Here is a 22,412-nt window from a genome sequence, read left to right as displayed (position 1 = left end):
ACCCCATGAATCGCAGCACACCAGGCCTCCCTGTCCATCACCAACTCCCGGAGTTCATCCAGATTCACATTCATCGAGTCAGTGACGCCATCCAGCCATCTCATCCTCTGTTGTCCCCTTCTCCTCCTGCCCCCAGTCCCTCCCAGCATCAAAGTCTTTTCCAATGAGTCAACTCTTCACATGAGGTGGCCGAAGTACTGGAGTTTCAGCTTTAGCATCATTCCTTCCAAAGAAATCCCAGGCCTACTAATCAACAGGTAACTACCCATATAAAATTCTTTAAGAGACTCCATGTGAAGATATCTTTCCCTGTACTACTCTCAGCTGAAATAAGGATTTCTCAGTAGTTCTCACAGGTATGGAAAATGGAAATAGACAATACTTCTCAGAATTGACCTCTACTCTCCCCTGTCCTAAGCTAATCGTCCAAAGATCATTTCTCCTTCCTAGTGTAGTAACACAAGCAGAGATCCTCACTCTCTTTTTGCTAATCAAACAAACACCAAAGGTTCTCAGTTCCCAAAAGACCTTACTTTCAAACAGGGGGCTTTATTCCAGATATCAATGCATGATAATGTAATGAGACATTTTATCTCTGCAGACCATGAATTCCCATGTTCTTTACTCTTAGTGCAGTGAATTCGCACTGCCATCAGCCAAAATATGCTGATAAGTCATTTCAAATTAACCTTGTTTCACTCAGAACCTCTTGCCTGAAATTTACTTAGACGCCCTATGTTTATATGAGCCAGAAACATAGCCTTTTTTAACTTACTCTGGAAAATGAAGTTACTAGAATGCAAAGTGGACTGTCATAATCAAAAGGAAGATTTAATCATTTGGCTTAGAAAATGAGAAATAACCAAGGGAAGTCAATCCTATCCTAAAGAAGATGGTGACAGGGGCAGGTGCTACTGCCTTGTCAGCGGCACTACTGCCACTAGGTGGCGTCCCAGCAGCTGATCCTCAGAGAACACTTGGACAGTGTTGATGCTGCTGCTGCTGCTGCTGCTGCTGCTGCTGCTGCTGCTGCTGCTGCTGCTGCTGCTGCTGCTAAGTCGCTTCAGTCGTGTCTCTTCGTGTCCGACTCTGTGCGACCCCATAGACGGCAGCCCACCAGGCTCCCCCGTCCCTGGGATTCTCCAGGCAAGAACACTGGAGTGGGTTGTCATTTCCTTCTCCAGTGCATGAAAGTGAAAAGTGAAAGTGAAGTTGCTCAGTCGTGTCCGACTCTGAGTGACCCCCTGGACTGTAGTCCACCAGGCTCCTCCGTCCATGGGATTTTCCAGACAAGAGTACTGGAGTGGGGTGCCATGGACAGTGTTGCCCAGCATTAAGCCTTGTTTCACATGCTATATAATAACAGACGGTGTGATGTTTCTATCTTAAGCAATTGATATTATCTCTATACACAGATGTATAATCCTTTTGCCTATTCCTTATTATAATTTTCTTTCCCTCTCTCTCACCTGTTTGAGACTCAATGTTCTTATGCTAGTCACAACTTTTCTTCAAAATGAAAACAGTGCAAATAAGCTGAAAGCATGGAAATGGGGCAGAGAAGTGAGCTGGCGGAGCAGGATGCTTCATGTCAGGGACATTTTCAACAACTCTGCTGTAAACTCATTCTCCATGTCCTTAAGTTTTCCACATTTTCCAGTGACACCTCAGATTTCTTATGTTTATGTGATTCGGCAAGTTAGCACTTAATATTTCTCTTCTCTCCTGAATGTGGTCACCAAGGGTAGAAGGCAAATGCCTCTAATTGTCTCCTCTTCCGTTTCATCACAATCAGCATATAGATTGCTTCTTGTCATTCCGGTGTCATTCCTGCCTTTTCTGCATTTTTCGGTACTTACCCTGGAAAAGCCTGTTCAATAATATTTGACCAATATCCTGCCAGCTCGTTTCCAGTAAGGATGCTGTCGAGAGATGCTCACACAAGCTTGGGAAGGCAGGAAGGAAAAAGTCATTTGCTCTCCTTTGGCTGTGGCAGACAGCTGGGCAGGCTGACGCAGAAAACAGACAGGAGGTTCATGGAGGCTTGGGGCGGTCACTGTTGAACTGCCCGCTGTCCTGCTCCAGTCAACAGAGATCATTAGCATTTTTATTAGCATTAGCATTTTTCTGTGATTGATGCATGCAAGAAGTTGAATATCACTAACAATGCACTCTCAAATATGATACATCATGTGAATAATAAACTGTTAAACATCTATTATTCAGCTTGACAATAAACTAGCTAGTTTTCTCATAGGTTTAACATAGTTTACTTAGACTTTAACAGATTATTAAATAAAATAATTCTATCAATATATATCTTTAAACATTACCCCATGTGTGATATAAAATCAAGTATTCTGAAAGAATGCATAGAGTTCTGACACATTCTTTAGTATCACTTAAAATTTGGTAATCTTTCAATGAGTAAAAAACAGAATCTTAGAGTTCCAGTATGGCTGAAATTCAAATGGTATCAATGTGAACTAAGATTGCCAGCAATTTAAAATCAATGAAAAACAATAACCTCCCAAATTTATTATTTGAAAAATATATTTTATGTTTAGTTAACATTTGTGACAAAACTAGACAGTGTATTGAAAAGCAGAGACATCACTTTGCTGACAAAGGTATGTATAGTCAAACTTATGGTTTTTCCAATCATCATATATGGATGTGAGAGTTGAACCGTAAAGAAGGCAGAGTGCCAAAGGATTGATATTTTTGAACTGTGGTGATGGAGAAGACTCTTGAGAGTCCCTTGGACAGCAAAGAGATCAAACCAGTCAATCCTAGAGGAAATGAACCCTGAACTTTCATTGGAAGGACTGGTGCTAAAGCTGAAACTCCAATATTTTGGCAGCCTGATATGAAGAATTGGCTCATTGGAAAAGACCCTGATGCTGGGAAAGATTGAAGGCAGGAAAGGGGGTGACAGAGGATAGGATGATTGGATGGCATCATGGCCTTGATGGACACAAGTTTGAGCAAACTCTGGGAGATCGTGAAGGACAGGGAAGCCTGCCATGCTGCAGTTCATTGGGTCACAAAGAGTCAGACATGACTTAGCAGCCTAACACCACCACTGATGATAATATTTATGAGAATATATTTGTGACTGTCAGCTTATAAATGCTATGAAGACGGACAATTTATAATTTATCTCAATCTATGAATATTTGGTGAAATGTGATGAGTGAGCAACCAGTGAGATTTGTGTTAGATTTAGGTAAGACAATCTCTTTTTAAACAAAAACTGGACCATAGTCATATTTTCAGCTCTCTTGGACTTTGATTCAATAGGTAATTAAAGAAAAGTAGCCTCAATCTTTGCTTCTAGTGCATGCTTCTGTCCTGTTAAAAAGAGAGGGAGACTTGCATCCATTTCTTCTCTTCTCTTTCTGTATGATTTTTTAACATTTTATATTAGAGTATAGTTCATTTACCATATTGTGTTACTTTGAGAGGTACAGCAAAATGATTCAGTTATACATATACATATATCTATCCTTTTTCACATACTTTTTCCACATATAACCTATATGGAATATAGAATATTGAGTAAAGTTTCCTGTGGTATTCAGTAGGTCCTTTTTGACTATATATACTAGGGTATATTTTTTAACCCCAAACTCCTAATTTATCCTTCTCCCCATCTTTCCCCTTTGGTAACCATAAATTTGATACCAAAGTCTGTGATATTGTTTTGTAAATGTCACTTATATCATTTTTTAAAGATTCTGCACATATAAGTGATACCCTATTGTGAGGGAACCTTTGACTTTAGGATTTCTGTATGTTGTTTTCTGTTTCTCATGAACCCTCTGTTCCTTATCAGTTCCTGGTAGACAGGAATGAGTGGAGCTGCATGCTGCTCCCAGGACTGAGGTCATGGGATGGAACACGTACATGGATTTCCTTCAGTAACCTTTTACCCTAAGGCAGAACTGTTTAGTCACGACCCTCTTACTCAAGATATGGATTGTCCTCTGGCCTTGTGATGATTGTTATTCCCTTAGTAATGGTTGTTATACGTCTGGTTTTTTGTTCTTTGCCTAAGTTTATTTTTCACCTAAAGCTTCCTTGTATAACAATATATAAGCTCTTACAAACATGAATAAAGTACCCTTGTTCCACTAGAGACTTGGGTCCCCCGTGTCCTTCGTTCTCTCTCTGGCTAGTTTTTTGGAGCGTAGAGGCCTGCTGAGCTCACTTTCCTGTCTGGGCTTTCAAGACCTCCTCGAGAGGATGCCTTGTGCCTGCGTGAGTGGTACAAGCCCTATTCTAAGGCTTTATTGGTTTTCCACGTAACCCAGGGAATATTAGTCTCTCTTTCTTTGCTTTCTTTTCATCGACTCCGATCCACCAGGCTCCAGTCTGTGAAAAAGACCGCAGCATCATATGGCATTTATCTTTCCCTGACCTGCTTCAGTTAGTAATGTTATCTCAAGGTCCATCCATGTTGCTGCAAATGGCACTACTTCACTCTTTTGTATGGCTGAGTAATATTACATTGCATACGCGTACCACATCTTGTTTCTATCAGTTCCTCTAATGAAGGACATATCGGTTGCTTCCACGTTCTGTATTGTAAACAGCACTGCAATGAACACTGGGGTGCATGTATCTTTTTGAACCATAGTTTTCTCTGATTTACACCCAGGAGTGGGATTTCTAGATCATATGGTAGCTTTTCTTTTTAGTTTCTAAAGGAACTTCCATACTGTTCTCCATAGTGGCTGTATCAATTTACATTCCCACCAACAGTGCAGGAGGGTTCCCTTTTCTCCACACCTTCTCCAGCATTTTTTATTGTAGGCTTTTTGATGATGGCCATTCCAACTGGCATGAGATGGTGTCTCATTGTACTTTTGATTTGCATTTCTCTAATGATTAAAGATGTCGAGCATTTTTTCATGTGCTTTTTGGCATTCTGTATGTCTTCTTTGGAGAAACATCTCTTTAGATCTTCTGCCCTAAAGGTACACTTTAGATTTAACCTTATAAATGAATGTTTACTCTGTATATGAAACTTAATTCTCACATTGTATATTAAAAGTTCCTCTTACTTCTTCAGACAATCTTTTACCCACTTGTAGTCCAATACTATACAACACTGTAGATGCTCTGTCCCAAAGCACAGTTTTGATCATATTCTATGACTTCATGTCACTGACTGAATAATACATTCTTTTCTTTCAAAAAAAAAATATTAAGGCCCTTTACAACAGTGAAACAACATATATCTTCAGCCTTTCCTGCTTTTCTCTTTCTCTGTGCTTTTCCTTCTATTGCCTGGTCAAACAGGATTAATAGAGCTCCCTTGAACCATGCACTGGCTTTGTTTGCTTTGCCTCCATGCATTTAACACATAGGAGATCCAAGGGACACTGGTTTGATCCCTGGGTTGTGAAGATTCCCTGGAGGAGGAAATGGCAACCCATTTCAGTATTCTTACTTGGGAAATCCCATGGACAGAGGAGTTGGTGAGCTACAGTCCATGGGGGTCATAAAGAGTCAGACTCGACTGAGCATGCACACACTTAACTCATACCTCTTCTCGGGTTGATAATCCACATATCTCAAGCCAAAATCAGTCCTGACAATTTTTCAGTACTTCCCTCAAATATTACTTTATTCTCAAAGTTTCCCCTAAATTATTGTCTTTCTCTTTAAAGCCTATAGGATGAGTGTATTAATCTTTCCTGTGTCAGTTCATTTACTTTAACTTTTTAAGGTTGATTTCATTTCAGTTTATATTATGAAAAGTGGAAGTGAAAGTCACTCAGTCATGTCCAACTCTTTACCACCCCATGGACTGTAGCCTGCCAGGCTTCTCTGGCCATAGGCTTCTTCAGGCAAGAATACTGGAGTGGATAGCCATTCCCTTCTCCAGGGGACCTTCCCAACCCAGGGATCAAACCCAGGTCTCCCGCACTGCAGGCAGATTCTTTACCAGCTGAGGCACCCAGGAAGCCCTCCAGTTCATATTATAGATGTATTTAGAATTTTTTATGACCTACAAAAGATAGCAGAGTGTCTTGTATAAAACATTATGTAAATGTTTATATAATGTAGTGCACCTAAGAGAATTATATTTTTAGCTGTGAACCATGGTATTTATTTGTTTTACATCTTGTTATGAAAAAGAATAAATGCACCTCTATGTACCTGCACAAGAAAAAAAGGAAAAGAATTGGCCTCCATTGCACAGACACAATTGTCTTACATTGTTGGTACAATTATAACTTGAGCCTCCATAAGCTAGAGAATGCCTACAAAGCAAAACAGTGGTAGACATTAAAATAAAATCTTATTTATAAGCTGTTTCAACCCTAGCTTGCTCCTATATTTTTCTATTTAAATGAATATAACTCAAATGGTGCAAATCACTTAGATGAAGAAAAGATATTTGTCATGTCTTTCTCTCCTTGCTCTTTGCATTAAGTCAGATATAACCCTTCATTTATGTTACTTCTGTAGCGAGTAGTGGAACCTTCATTTTGGAGCTTTTGTTTAAACGTGCACTATGCCTTTGACTGAATAAACAGATAGAACTCCTACATGGAAAGATAGGGATAAAAAAGGCTGCTTTGGGGTGGAAAGATGGAAAATGAAGTCTTTTCTTCCAACAAATGCTTTCCAATGGCAGGGCTTATAGCTTGGTGAGTGGAAGATCAGTTGAAGTCTAGCCCTTACTTGACTTCACCCAGGTACTTTGAGCAGGCTGCAACTTGGACAACTGCACATGGCAGTTCTGCTTAACACTGGCCCACCTTCCCATCCCTATTGTTATTCCTCAGGTTTACTGGTGCAACAGGGTTGTCACTGCCATTGGAGTAGCTTTCTCTCCAACTACTGAATTATCACTATAATGCACAGGTTGTTTTCTTCTTTCAATGCAAAATGTTATATGGTTATGATACTCGGCTATCTTTGACAGATCCAAGTTAGTCTTATTTCATCATTTATTTTGTTTTATTTATTTTTACACATTTTAAAAAATGTTATTGGAGTGTAGTTAAATTACAAGTTTGTGTTAGTTTCAGATGTACAGCAAAGTAAATCCATTATACCTATATCCAATATTTTATTTTTTAAGATAATTTTCCCATATAAGTCATTACAGAGTATTTTTTTACTGGTTTAATTTTTTTATTTTTTATTATTTTTTATTTTTTTAATTTTAAAATCTTTAATTCTTACATTTGTTCCCAAACATGAACCCCCCTCCCACCTCCCTCCCCATAACATCTCTGTGGGTCATCCCCATGCACCAGCCCCAAGCATGCTGTATCCTGCGTCAGACATTGAGTAGAGTTCCCTGTCCTATACAGTAGGTCCTCCTTATTTATCTATTTTATATATAGTAACTGTGTATATGTTAATCCCAGTCTCCCAATTTATCTCTCACCCCCTTATCTCCTGCTAACCCTAATCATTCCTTTTGCTTTATCTTCTGTCTTCTTCCCATTTTTATGCATTTCATTGCCTTTCTTTGCTCCACCCTTTCTTTGTTACCACAAATACTCTAGTCTCAAAACTATATTTGGTTTTCAAATACATACATTGAGAAAATCTTAAAGCCAAGTCCATTCATTACACTTATACTTCTTCTTAGCAGCTCTAAGACAGTCTGAGGGCCTATGACTTGTTTGTGTGACTTACGAATTCTCTCCATTGAGAGCTTAGTGGGGCAGGTATGGTGGACTTTTTTACTGATTTTCAAGTCAAGATGACATGTTTTTCTTTCACCAAATTAAATATCTAGATCACTGCTGGTACGGTAGCCAGTAACTGCATGCCACACTTAAATTATTTTAAATAGCACTATATTAAGCTATATTTAAGTTAGTTCTTTAGTCACACTGGTCATTTTTGAATGTCCAACACAACACAGATCCAGAAAATTTCCATCTTTGCAAAAAAAGTTCTGTTGAACATAACTGTACTGCTCTAGTACATAATTTACAAAGCTTACATATGCTTTCAATGACATTTCTTCACAAAATGATCATGCAATGTTGTTTTTAGAGCTATCTTTTTTAGTACTACATCATTTATGATTCATGAGTTTCCTGATAATCCAGTCGTTAAATACCAATTTATTGTTTTTTATAGAAGGGAGTTTACTCTTTTTTACAACATCCCAGGAGAAAGATTATGTAAGTTTCTGTGATCTGATGTCAATATAACTTTAGATAAGACCAAATGACTTCTTCATAATTTAGGAATTATAAAATTTATGAGTTAATTTCTGTCTACAGGGAAAGGGAGGGAGACAATAGCATGTCTTCAGTTCAGTTCAGTTCAGTTCAGTTGCTCAGTCGTGTCCGACTCTTTGCGACCCCATCAATCGCAGCATGCCAGGCCTCCCTTGTCCATCACCAACTCCCGGAGTTCACTCAGACTCATGTCCATCGAGTCAGTGATGCCATCCAGCCATTTCATCCTTTGTCGTTGCCTTCTCCTCCTGCCCCCAATCCTCCCAGCATCAGAGTCTTTTCCAATGTCTTCAGACACCTTTAAAAAGTTTTGTTTGGGGAATTTCCTGGCAGTCCAGTGGCTAGGACTCAGTGATTTCAGGGCCAGGGCTCTGGGGTTGATCCTTGGTTAGAGACAAAAAGAGCCTACAAGTCATCTGGTCCAGCAAAAAAAAAAAAGTTTTGTTTGTATCTGGTCAATGAAAATTGCTATTTTCTTACTTATATGTAAATGTACTAGATTATCTCAGATGCATATAAAGAATATACCATGTACCAGCATTGTAGATACAGCCTATGACAAATTATTTTGATTATATACTAAGTAGGACTTGATAAATTTAAAGCTAACATGTATAACTGCTAATTATTTACAGAGAAAGTGTTAGTCACTCAGTCATGTCCAATTCTTTGTAAGTCCATGGACTGTAGCCTGCCAGGCTCCTCTGCCCATGAAATTCTCCAGGCAAGAATACTAGAATGGGTAGCCATTCCTTTCTCCAAGACATCTTTCCAAGCCAGGGATCAAACCCAGGTCTTCTACACTGAAGGCAGATTCTTTACAATTTGAGCCACCAGGGAAGACCCCATTTACTGAGAAGTATAACATACATTATCTCATTTTATTTTCACAAAAATGTCTAATTGTAATTTTATCTTTGTTTGCATATGAAAACTGAAGTTCATACTGTAATACAAGGGCAATCAAACAGAATTTCTTTGCAAGCACAAATTGCCTTCTACTATTATAACAATACTATCCATTTCATTGCATAGCTTTATTATTTCATTGACTTAAATTATTTTTGGTCATAAGAAAACAACATACAGAATATAAAAATATTTCTTTTGTATAGCACAAAATGTTTGCAAAATAAGAAAAATATTTGTTTAGTACTTTATTACCAATGAAGCTAAGACATTTTAATAATTTTATATCATAGAGTTTTTCATAAATTGATGCATAAATCATTCATTCATTCATTAAACAACTAAACAATTATTGTTTTCTATGTACCAATCTAGGATTTGAACATTAAAAGGTTATTGGTTTACTTCCATTGATACCCAATAAGATCTTAGTATAGAAAAAGGTATTTACTAGACAGGTGCAAACAAGGAAGCACTATTATCTTGTCATTTTGTGGACAGATAAAGTTTATATTGAAGTTTATGAGAACATGTAGAAAGAGTTTCTTGAAGGATAAGCAAAGTGACTCAGGCTGAATTTTAGGGATAATGCAGCTATATTAGAGCTAAATCTAGAATCTTTGAAATGTTCATAACTGCACTTTTAAATAAAAAATGAAAATGGTAATTAAATTATCCAAAATCGGTAGCTTAAAAATAAAACATTTTGATAGAAGGTGATAGGAAATGACACTGGAGAGGTATATCACCTCAAGCAATTTTCTGCATGGAAGCTAAGGAAAACCTTCAGTCAGCAGAAAACCATTGGAAGATTTCTCACTGGAGAATGATTTTATAATATTGATGCTTAGATGTGTTATTCTAGGACTGTATTTAGAAAGATTTTGGTGAAGTGTGTTGGACTAGAATTACTGGGATTTGGTTTAAGGACTATGGAAGCTACTTCTTTTATCTAGGAATTATGTACAGATAATACATATCTGTAATACAGTACAGATGCTGCCAAGGAGAAAGAAATCTATTCAAAAGACACTTGGAATGTGAGTTGTTTAATTCTATTATGGATGTTGGTTTCTAGTTAATGGACTTGCCCAATCATGTCAACATATTTTGCCACAAGTAGCAGAGAATTCTACTCAAAGTGGTTTAAACAATGACGAAAATTTTCACACAGACTGTCTCAAGGGATGTGCATGGATACTAAGTCACTTCAGTCATGTTTAACCCTTTGTGACCCTATGGACTTCAGTCTGCCAGGCTCCTCTGTCCACGGGTACTCTCCAGGCAAGAATACTGGAGTGGGTTGCCATGCTCTCCTCTAGGGGATCTTCCCTTCCAAGGAACTGAACCTACATCTCCTGCATTGACAGGTGGGTTCTTTATCACTAGTGCCACCTGGGAAGCCCATGTCTTATGGGATGATGACTGGTTAATTCAGTGACTCAATAAAATTAGCAAGTGCTCTGATCCTTTCCATTTTGTTTTCTCTGCAGTTTTTGGTTGTCAGCTTTATCCTCAGGCCTGCTGCCTTCAAGGTCACAGCATCTTCCAACATTTCTTGACACCACATTCATAAAAGAAAAGGGAGAGATAGTTGGGCAGGTCTTCAAAGGAAAACATTCCTATACATCTTTCAACAGGTTTTTCCTCCTGCCTCATTAGCAAGAATTGTTTCATTTGTCCAGAGAGGAAAATGCCATTACTGTGGCTAGGAGGGCAGTTGCGATCTACCTTCCAACGGATACTCTTTTTTTGTCATTTATAGATGTGATGTCTAGAAATATTGTTCCTCAGATCAATGATGCTTTTTTCATTTTTTTAAAAACTTCCCCTATATGTTCCATTTTGTATATTTTATATTATGTCTTCAAGTTTGCTTTTTTTTTAACTCTTGCAGTGTGTAATTTGCCTATTAAGCAAATTATCCACACCCAGATAGTCTAGATTATCATATCTAGTGTATTTTTCCTCTTGGATGTTGTAGTATTCATATCTAAAATTTTAAATACAGTCTTCTATTCTCCATGTCTCTACTTAACTTTTTAAACATATGAAATGATAATGAAAACAGATTTAATATTTGTATCTGATGCTTCTAACATCCATCCCAGTTCTGTGTTGTTTTTATTGAATAACCACTCTCCTTATTATGGGCAAAGTTATTCTGACTCTTTGCATGCTAGAAACATTTTCGTTGGATGGTAAACGTTGTGAGGTTTACTTTGTTGAGTGTTTCACATTTTCAGATTTGTGTAAATATCCTTAGGCTTTGTCTCTCAGTGCGGTTAAGCACTTGAGGGCAATCTGATCCTTCGGGTATGGTCATTTTTATTAACGTAGTTTTGGAACAATGCTCAGTCGAAAGCTAGCTATTTCTAACAACTGAGATATGAACTTCCTCAAAACTCTGCCCATTGTCCCATGGACTAACACTTTTTCTAGCCTGACTTGCTGGGGGTTACCTTAAATTCTCTGGAGTGATGCTGCCTGGGGCCTCAAGCAGTTTCCTACCATGTGTGATAAGTACTCTCCTGAACACTCAAGAGAATGCTGTTGTACAGCTGTCATCTCTCTGGCACTTTGCTCTGCAAACTCTAGCTGCCTTGGTTTCCTTGGACCTTCAGCTCTAGTTCAACTCAAGGGGATCTCAGAGCTCTACATCAATTCCTCTTCCCTGCACCAAAGCCTGAAAACACTCTCAAAGAAATAAGAGCCATTTTAAGATACTCCTCATATATATATTATTATTGTATATTGATATATACAATATTGTGTATATTGTATATATACACAGTATTTATATCTATTATATATAACATATCATTGATTATTATAATATATAATAATATGTATTTTTTTTCAGGGACGGGAGAGAGCAGGTAAATTAATCCCTTGAAATTCCTTCTTTACCAAAAGCAGAGTCTTCCATATTCCACATCTTCTTAATAAGTTTTTTCTTTCCCACAGGAGAGTTTCCCAGGTGGCTCAGTAGTAAAGAATCTGCCTGAGATGCAGGAGATGTAAGAGACAGAGGTTTGATCCCTGGGTCAGGAATGTCCCCTGGGGGAGGAAATGGCAAGCCATTCCAGTATTCTTGCCTAGTAATGTTCTCTTACTGAGAATAATTTGAGAATCTGGGAAAAGACAAGAAAAATATCATCAAGTCAAAGAGTTGGGAAATTTAAGACATAAAAGAATGATGGTCAAGAACAAAGGGAATAAGAAAAACCAGAACTGGGAGCGTGGCACTCCTGTGCATTGCAGAATATATAACAGTATCTCTGGTCTCTACACACTAGATACCAGTAGTAACAAATTTTCTTGGGAGGGAGGTGGGAGGGGGGGTCAAGTTTGGGAACGCATGTAAGAATTAAAGATTTTAAAATTAAAAAAAATAAAAAAAAATAAAAAAAATGTAACAACCAAATTGTCTCCAGGTAATAGATATGAATTGTGGCTTGCCTGGTGGCTCAGACGGTAACCAACCCACCTGCAATGAGGGAGACGCAGGTGTAATCCCTGGGTTGGTCGGGATGATCCCCTGGAGGAAGGCATGGCAACTCACTCCAGAACTCTTACCTGGAGAATTCCATAGACAGAGGAGCCTGGTGGGCTACAGTCCATTGGATCACAAAGAGTCAGACACAAATGAAGTGATTTAGCACACACGAATGCAATAAATACCAAAGATTCCAAGATACTCGGTGACTGTTGCAAACATGATTATTTAAGTTTCACCATTTTAAATGTCTCCTTATTGTTCCTATATTCTTACACGTTTTTCATCATATTGATATATTCAGCACTGCCGCATGATTGCATTCCTTTTATGCGTGTGTGCATTCATGCATGCTCAGTGGCTCAGTCATGTCAAATTCTTTGCAACCCCAGAAGCCTGTCAGTCTCCTCTGTCTATGGAATTTTCCAAGCAAGAACACTGGAGTGGGTTGTCTTTCTCCTCCAGGGGATTTTCCCAGCTCAGAGATTGAACTCGCACCTGGAGCATCCCCTGCATTAGCAGGCAGGTGCATTACCACTGCGCCCTCTGGAAAGCCCTAAAGAATCCATCTGCCAATGCAAGAAACACTGGTTCAATCCCTGATCCAGGAAGATCCCTCAAGCCTTGAGTAACTAAGTGCATGTGCCACAATTAGCCACCACTGCTGAACGTACAATAAATTTTAACATTGATCTGATAGACCCTTAATGAGACCAGCAATCATCAAACTCAGTGGAAACCTGGAAGACTGAACTTTCATGTAAGCATTATTATTTGGATTTTGGTATGTTATGTACTGAGTTGAATAATTTCCCCTCAAAATTGGAGTCATGCCTACCTGGAAACACATAAGGAGAGGGAAATTTGGACAGAGAGGCACAGATACACAGGGATAATGACATGTGACAGTGGAGGAATGATACACCTTCAAGGAAAAGAACCACGAGAAGCTAGAGAATCAGTGAAGTCCCCCCTAGAATCTTCAGAGAGAGAGAGAGCATAGCCCTGTCAATACCTTGATTTAGAGCTTTTAGCCTCCAGAGATATGAGAGAATATATTTCTGTTTTTTAGCCACCTGTTTTGGGTAATTTATTAGTGTGGGTCTAGGAAACTAGTATATTCAGTATTATAAATCAATCAGAATACTATATTATATTTAGTTCAGCTCAGTTCAGTCACTCAGTAGTGTCTGACTCCTTGCAAACCAGTGGACTGCAGCACGCCAGGCCTCTCTGTCCATCACTAACTCCCAGAGTCCACTCAAACTCATGTCCATTGAGCTGGTGATGCCATCCAACCGTCTCATCCTCTGTTGTCCCCTTCTCCTTCTTCCCTCAATCTCTCCCCGCATCAGGGTCTTTTCAAATGGGTCAGTTCTTCACATCAGGTGGCCCAAGTATTGGAGTTACAGCTTCAACATCAATCCTTTCAATGAACACCCAGGACTGATCTCCTTTAGAATGGACTGGTTGGATCTCCTTGCAGTCAAAGGGACTCTCACAGTTCAAAAGCATCAATTCTTCAGTGCTCAGCTTTCTTTATAGTCCAACTCTCATATCCATACATGACTACTGGGAAAACCATAGCCTTGACTAGACAGACTACTTTTGGCAAAGTAATGTCCTTGCATTTTAATATGTTGTCTAGTTTGGTCATAACTTTCCTTCCAAGGAGTAAGCATCTTTTAATTTCATGGCTGCAATCACCAACTGCACTGATTTTGGAGCCTCCAAAAATAAACACCGCCACTGTTTTCCACCGTTTCCCCATCTATTTGCCATGAAATGATGGGGCTAGATGCCATAATCTTACTTTTCTGAATGTTGAGTTTTAAGCCAACTTTTTCACTCTCCTCTTTCACTTTCATCAAGAGGATTTTTTAGTTCTTCTTCACTTTCTGCCATAAGGGTGGTGTCATCTGCATATCTGAGGTTATTGATACTTCTCCTGGCAATCTTGGTTCCAGCTTGTTTCATCTAGCCCAGTGTTTCTCATGATGTGCTCTGCATATAAGTTAAATAAGCAGGGTGAAAATATACAGCCTTTCCCTATTTGGAAACTCCTTTTGCGATTTGGAAATAGATTTGTTCCACATCCAATTCTAATTGTTGCTTCCTGACCTGCATACAAGTTTCTCAAGAGGCGGTGGCCTGGTATTTTCCACAGTTTATTGTGATCCACGGGGTTAAAGCCTTTGGCATAGTCAATAAAGCAGATAAAGATGTTTTACTGGAACTCTCTTGCTTTTATCAATAATCCAGAAGATGTTGGCTATTTGATTTTTTGTTCCTCTCCCTTTTCTAAAATCAGCTTGAACATCTGGAAGTTCACGGTTCATGTATTGCTGAAGCCTGGCTTGGATAATTTTGAGCATTACTTTACTAGCGTATGAGATGAGTGCAATTGTGTGGTAGTTTGAGCATTCTTTGGCATTGCTTTTCTTTGGGATTGGAATGAAAACTTAACTTCTCCAGTCCTGTGGCCATTGCTGAGTTTTCTAAATTTGCTGGCATATTGAGTACAGCACTTTCACAGCATCATCTTTCAGGATTTGAAATAGCTGTACTGGAATTCCATCACCTCCACTAGCTTTGTTTGTAGTGATGCTTTCTAAGGCCCACTTGACTTCACATTCCAGGATGTCTGCCTCTAGGTGAATGATCACACCATCGTAATTATCTGGGTCGTGAAGATCTTTTGAGGATTTTTTTTTTTCACAGCTCCAGAAGACACAAGGATTCCAGCTGAGAGATGGGAGGAGAGTGAAAGTACTTGATAATATTCTGGCATGGTGGTGAGCAGTGGTTATGCAGGAATTGGATCAGACAAGAGGAAATATCCCACGTCTAGGGTCAGGAGAGGCAGCAGTTACAAGATATCCCATGTCTAAGGTAAGCAATGGATAACAATAAACTGTGGAAAATTCCTCAAGAGATGGGAATACAAGACCATCTGACCTGCCTCTTCAGAAACCTATATGCTAGTCAGGAAGCAAGTTAGAACTGGACATGGGACAACAGACTGGTTCAACTTAGGAAAAGGAGTACGTCAAGGCTGTATATTATCACCCTGCTTATTTAACTTCTATGCAGAGTACATCATGAGAAACACTGGGCTGGAAGAAGCACAAGCTGGAATCAAGATTGCTGGGAGTAATATCAATAACCTCAGATATGCAGATGACACCCACCCTTATGGCAGAAAGTGAAGAAGAACTAAAAAATCCTCTTGATGAAAGTGAAAGAGGAGAGTGAAAAAGTTGGCTTAAAGCTCAACATTCAGAAATGAAGATCATGGCATCTGGTCCCATCACTTCATGGGAAATAGATGGGGAAACATGGAAAAAGTGTCAGATTTTATTTTGTGTGGCTCCTAAATCACTGTAGATGGTGATTGCAGCCATGAAAATAAAAGACGCTTACTCCTTGGAAGTAAAGTTATGATCAACCTAGACAGAGTATTCAAAAGCAGAGACATTATTTTGCCAATAAAGGTGCGTCTAGTCAAGGCTATGGTTTTTCCTGTGGTCATGTATGGATGTGAGAGTTGGACTGTGAAGAAGGCTGAGAGCTGAAGAATTGATGCTTTTGAATGGTGGTGTTGGAGAATACTCTTATGAATCCCTTGGACTGCAAGGAGATCCAACCAGTCCATTCTAAAGGAGATTAGTCCTGGGTGTTCTTTGGAAGGACTGATGCTGAAGCTGAAACTCCAGTACTTTGGCCACCTCATGAGAAGAGTTGACTCATTGGAAAAGACTCTGATGCTGGGAGGGATAGGGGGCAGGACGAGAAGGGGACAACAGGGGATGAGATGGTTGGATGGCATCACCGACTTGATGGACGTGATTTTGAGTGAACTCCGGGGGTTGGTGATGGACAGGGAGGCCTGGCGTGCTGCCATTCATGGGGTCACAAAGAGTCAGACACTACTGAGTGACTGAACTGAACTGAACTGAACTGAATATAAGCAGCTGTGGCTGCACTTTGCTGGAGCAGCCATAAAGTGATACCCCATGTCCAAGGTAAGAGAAACCCCACTAAGAGAGCAGGTGCTGAGAGAGGGCATCAGAGGGCAAACAGACTGAAACCTCAATCATAGAAAACTAACCAATCCAATCACATGGACCACATTTTGTCTAACTCAATGAAACTAAGCCATGCCGTGTAGGGCCACCCAATACTGACAGGTCATGGTACATTATATTACTATTTCATCCTTTTATGTTTAAATATATCATAGCCAATGTGCTCAGTCAGTCATGTGTGATCTCTGCAGACTCATTGATTGTAGCCCACCAGGCTCCTTTGTCCATGGAATTCTCCAGGCAAGAATACTAGAGTGGGTTGCCATTTCTTACTCCAGGATCATAGCCAACAGAAGCTTCAAAAAATTTCTTATTCCAAAATATTAGTATTTTACACAAAGATATGCCTACACAATTCTACTAGTATTTTCTGAATTCTGAAATTCAGTGTATCTTTATAATAACTTGATGTGGCTTTCCCACAGAAAGGCATTTTTAGTTTATGGCAGAATAAATTACATTTTTATTGTTAAGGAAAGAATTTATTACATTTACAGTCAAATTTAGAATAACACACAATCTATCCAATAAAATGTGTATTTACAGCCTTCAAAAAGAAAGAACAAAAAGCAGTAATATCTTATTTTTACCAGAGATGACATTTTAACCTTACTGCAAACTAATCTCCCCAGTCTGTGCTGTGCAGTTACAGTCTTACAGTGCATCGCAAGCCATGGAGACTGGCGGTGGAAAAAATGAGAAGGTGTGCGGTTCCTTAAAATTTTATTCACTTAAATAACCTTGCCTATGTTAAAGATAATTAAAAGAAACCCTAATCTCAAAAATATAAAAGCAGCTCCTGCAGCTCAATTCCAATAATAAATGGGCCAAAGAACTAAACAGACATTTCTCCAAAGAAGGCTAACAAACATATGTAAAGATGTTCAATATCACTCATTATCAGAGAAATGCAAATCAAAACCACAATGAGGTACCATTTCATGCCAGTCAGAATGGCTGCTATCAAAAAGTCTACAAACAATACATGCTGGAGAGGGTGTGGAGAAAAGGGAACCCTCTTACACTGTTGGTGGGAATGCAAACTAGTACAGCCACTATGGAGAACAGTGTGGAGATTCCTTAAAAAACTGTAAATAGAACTGCCTTATGACTCAGCAATCCCATGCTGGGCATACACACCAAGGAAACAAGAATTGAAAGAGACACGTGTACCCCAATGTTCATCTCAGCACTGTTTTCAATAGCCAGGACATGGAAGCAACCTAGATGTCCACTGGCAGACAAATGGATAAGAAAGCTGTGGTGCATATACACAGTGAAATATTACTCAGCCATTAAAAATGCATTTAAAACAGTTCTAATGAGGTGGATGAAATTGAAGCCTATTATAGGGAGTAAGGTAAATCAGAAAGAAAAACACTAATACAGTATATTAGTGCATATATATGGAATTTAGAAAGATGGTAATGATGACCCTATATGAGAGACAGCAAAAAAGACACAGATGTAAAAACAGTCTTTTGGACTCTGTGGGAGAGGGAGAGGGTGGGATGATTTCGGAGAATGGCATTGAAATGTGTATATTATCATATGTGAAACAGATTGTCTGTCCAGTTTTGATGCATAAGACAGGGTGCTCAGGGCCCGTGCACTGGGATGACCTGAGGGATGGGATGGGGAGGGTGGTGGGAGGGGATTTATGATGGGGAACACATGTACACCCATTCCTGATTCATGTCAATGTATGGCAAAAGCCACTACAATATTGTAAAGTGATAAGCCTCCAATTAAAATAAATTTAAAAAAAAAAAGAAAATAAACCCTTTACATTTTGTGAAAAAAAAAAAAAAAAAGTTCCTGTAGAATTGGTAACATCTCTTTGGTGGCAAATTCAATTTATTTCATATGTTATTTATTTAGTCACTTAATATACTTTTCTAATTAAATATTCATAAATTTAAGTATAAATATTTGATTATAAGGAAATGGTTTGACACTTCATTGAACTATACATATAAACAAAATTTGACATTTTGATGTCTTGGTTATAGATGTCTTCAGCAAATAATTCTAAAATGTGGATAGTTGTGATCTTAGTATAAATTGCCATTCCAGTTGGTTAAGTGTCTTCATATTATATGACTAAATATAGTCATATGGAATCAAACTATGATAAATGATTTGATGAAATTATACTTGTTTGTGGAAAATATTTTTTTGCACAGAAATCCTTTAATTTTCTTTATTTTCACACATTAAAAGATGAAACACACTATACAAATAGCTTTTCATAGCAGATTACACGTGGGTCAGTTCAGACCGACTCTCCAGGCCTGCTGGCCTAAGAGGGGCCCTGGCCGGCAGCCGGGGCTCACGTGGCTAATGGGTTGATTCGGATGCAGAAGCGTGCAGCCCTCAACACGGAAAGTCCCACCCTCTAGTCTTAAATTAGGTTAAATGGCATCGTGTCCGTATGGACAGACAGAAAGTGTGGCGATCCTGAGCAGCTCCAGTCGTCCCAGCTCGCGATGGGAGCCTGGGCCTCAGGCGGAGCAGGAGTCTGGAGGCTCTGACGCCGCGCACTCGGCTCCCCTCCCTGGGGGGGCGAGGGGCTGTGCCCGGGCTCAGACTCTTTGGGGTTGAGCCAGGAAACTGTAGGTGGCCTCCTCCCTGTCCACTAGCTCCAGATACTTTATCTCGATCAGAATGTCAATGCATTTCTTAATTTACTGGGTCCTGGGACTTGCATCTTGAGGACAGCTGAGTCAGTACTTCTCCAAGTAACTGCTGGTGTTTTAGGACCTTCCTCATTGTCATAATTCTCACAATAGCCGTTGGAACCAGTAGTTTGAGATCTTCCTGGATGTTTAGGTGTGTGGTTTCTTGTTCTTGCTTCTGTTCCGTTTTCATTTGCACATTGAAGTTAACCCTTCATTTCTTATTATTATAACCAAGATTTAATTTTATTAAGGTATCTGGCTTCAATTCCACCTCATCAGCATTTGCATTTTCATCTTACAAGACCAATAACTTTGACTTCCATAAAACCTGTAGGACTTGTGCCAAAATGTCCGTCATTATCTGGGTGCTCCCAGTCAGCTGCTGATGGCCTAAGCATCCTCTGTGTTGTACTGGAGCAGGATGGCCATCTGGACTGTAAATGCCCACAAAGTGTATCTGTTTTTTAAGTAGTTTGTTACTAATTCTCCTTTTCATACTTGATATAACCACATCAATTTTCTGCCACTGTGACGGCTGGAGTAAAAGGCTGTGAATTGTTGGTAACTCCCTTCCAGCTAAGACAGCAAGGCAAACGTACAAGGTTGCTGAAAGGGCCAAAATCTGAAACTCAGTACTTGAATACTGAAATCCAAGTCCAGTGGCTCGGAGTTCGTCTGGTCCTTTTTGAACTGCTCATTCAAATATTTGCTTAAACCAATGTCTTGAAACATCTGCTGAAGTTTAGCAGCATACTCAAACTCACAGGCTTGCTGTAGCTTAAAGATTGTGCTCACCTCGGCATCGTCACTCTCATGCTCTGATGGACAACCTCCTGGCCAGCAGAGACAACCTCTTCATGTAGAACTTCTGAAACATGTCTTTGTCTTCTGTTTATTTGAAGACCACCATCACTTGGTTGAGTGTGTCTTCAAGTTCTGCTTCTTATGGATTCTTTGAACTCTTCTTTAACAGGGAGTCACAGTATCAAGTCAGCAACTAGGGGTGTTTACTAGACGAGCCATTTTGGTAGCCATGTTGTTTATGAAGCAACCTCAAGCCTTGTCCAGTGAGGCCAGGAAGCCAGCATCATTGTTGAATGCCGGCATCACCAGGGCATTGTATTTTTTATGAACATCCAACACTGTCTCTATATACATTTTGGGGTCTTTTAATGCAGCTTTTCCACACTTCTCAATTGCTGCAAGACTGATTATGCATGTGTGTCTCCAGGAGTTTTTTCAATTTTCCCAGGCCATCCTGAATTCTAGATACAAGATTATATATGAGACCCAAATTTTCATTTTTGTCAGCATCCAGCAGGTTCAGGAACTGTGTGGAAGATCTCCGGGTGTTTCTTGATGGCACCTTCTGGCACTTTATGGCAGGCTCGTCCTCTGTGCTCTCAGGAAGGTACACCTGGACCCTCCACTGCTCCTCCAGCAAACGGGTCTCTGCCTTTTCATATGTTCAGTAACCGGGTTCTGCTGCAAGAATTCAGCACTCTCTCTGGTAAAAATTATTTCTGTGTCAGCCAGAAACTGAGATGCAAGGATTCTTTGTACACTGTTAGCATAGGGCCCTTCACAAAGGCATCATCTTCATTCAACCCCAGTTCCACGTAAGACCATACAACTCCACTTGCCAGTCTTGTATTGAAGGCTTCACCATTTCTTTCTTTTTCAATGAGTTTTAAAACAGCATTTGTTTCCTCTTTATTCAGTGGCCTGAAAATCCAGTCTCTTCACGTCACCAATGCAAGAGAATAGATTTCATAGATCCCTTTCCATCCTTGGTCACATTCCTGGTGAACCCAATGTCTATTGAGGCAGGCGTACATCCCGTTCAGCACTTTGCTTGAAAATCGGTAGTCTTCCCATTGCTTAGTGTAGAACTTCAGTACACCCACATACATAAAATCATCTCCTTCCTTAAAAAGATTTGTCAAGTAATTCTTCAGGAATTCTTTAAGCCGTTTGTACAATTCCAAGCCCGCAAACTGAGCTCCCCCAGAGTCTGCTCCTTTTTTGATTTAGGAGAGACACCAGCTCCTTGAGCCTGGTTGAACTGGCAAACACTCGTGCGGTAGTTACACATGTGACTGTAGAGTTCCACGGATCTGGACATGGCCATGCTCCATCTGGTGTACCCTTGCTGGATGCCAGCTCTGAGGTCATCCCAGATCTGGTCGAGGCCAATGTGCTTCAGTCTGTGGGGGTTCTGACTTCTGTTGGGTGACATGGCCAATAATATTCTGAAGTTGTCCAGTGCAGCAATCTTTAGTCAAGGTTCAGCTAATTCTCCATCAGATGGAAATAAACAGTATCATTCCAAATTTATTCACAGCAGCTCAGAAAGGATGTCCTTTGAATGGAGAGAATGAAATCTCATCACAGGCCAACCAACTCTGGCTCCCGCTGGGGAGAAGTTGGAGGGGGATGGCCGGGAAACCTTCGCAACCATCTCCTCACCAGCCCGTGGCACAGGAGGGGCCCTGGAAAACATTTTTTAATTCACCAGACCCCTTTAGATAACCATTGTAAGGAATAACAAAGTCTCCACAGCCTATCTTCCGAATTAAGCATGCCCTAGCTACTAACATTATTAAATTGCCAGTCTTTCAAAATATCCAATAAATTTTATAAATTTCACGTTGCCTTACATAGAAACAAAATAATCACATAACCTGACTACCTCTAGATAATCACCCAAAATGGCTGTGAAGAGACCTAACGAAAATAATGTTTCATTTAACCTTTTATGAATTGGTAAACAATTGTAAGATTAATGAAATGACCTTTTCAAAGCAAAGTAACTGAATCCATTTTTTAGGTCAGATTAGTATGATTTATTCATTAATACTATTTTTTAGTAACTATCAATATGACCATGAGATTAATATCAGTATAATATTTTTTTACTATTTAACCTCCATTTCCCCTAGGAATGTAATACCTACACTGCTACTTATTATTCTTTTTTTTCTTTATTTTTAATTTGCTCATTTATTTA

General features: G+C 39.4%; 1 pseudogene; it reads right to left on the bottom strand.

Annotated features, from left to right (window-relative positions):
* Positions 1 to 19,306: 19,306 nt before the first annotated feature.
* Positions 19,307 to 21,641, bottom strand: LOC101116232 (cullin-1-like; annotated as a pseudogene).
* Between the last annotated feature and the right edge of the window lie 771 nt (positions 21,642 to 22,412).

The sequence above is a fragment of the Ovis aries genome, chromosome 6 (genome assembly GCF_016772045.2).
Source record: "Ovis aries strain OAR_USU_Benz2616 breed Rambouillet chromosome 6, ARS-UI_Ramb_v3.0, whole genome shotgun sequence".
NCBI classification, from domain to species: domain Eukaryota; kingdom Metazoa; phylum Chordata; class Mammalia; order Artiodactyla; family Bovidae; genus Ovis; species Ovis aries.
This window is presented reverse-complemented; position numbering and strand designations above follow the sequence as displayed.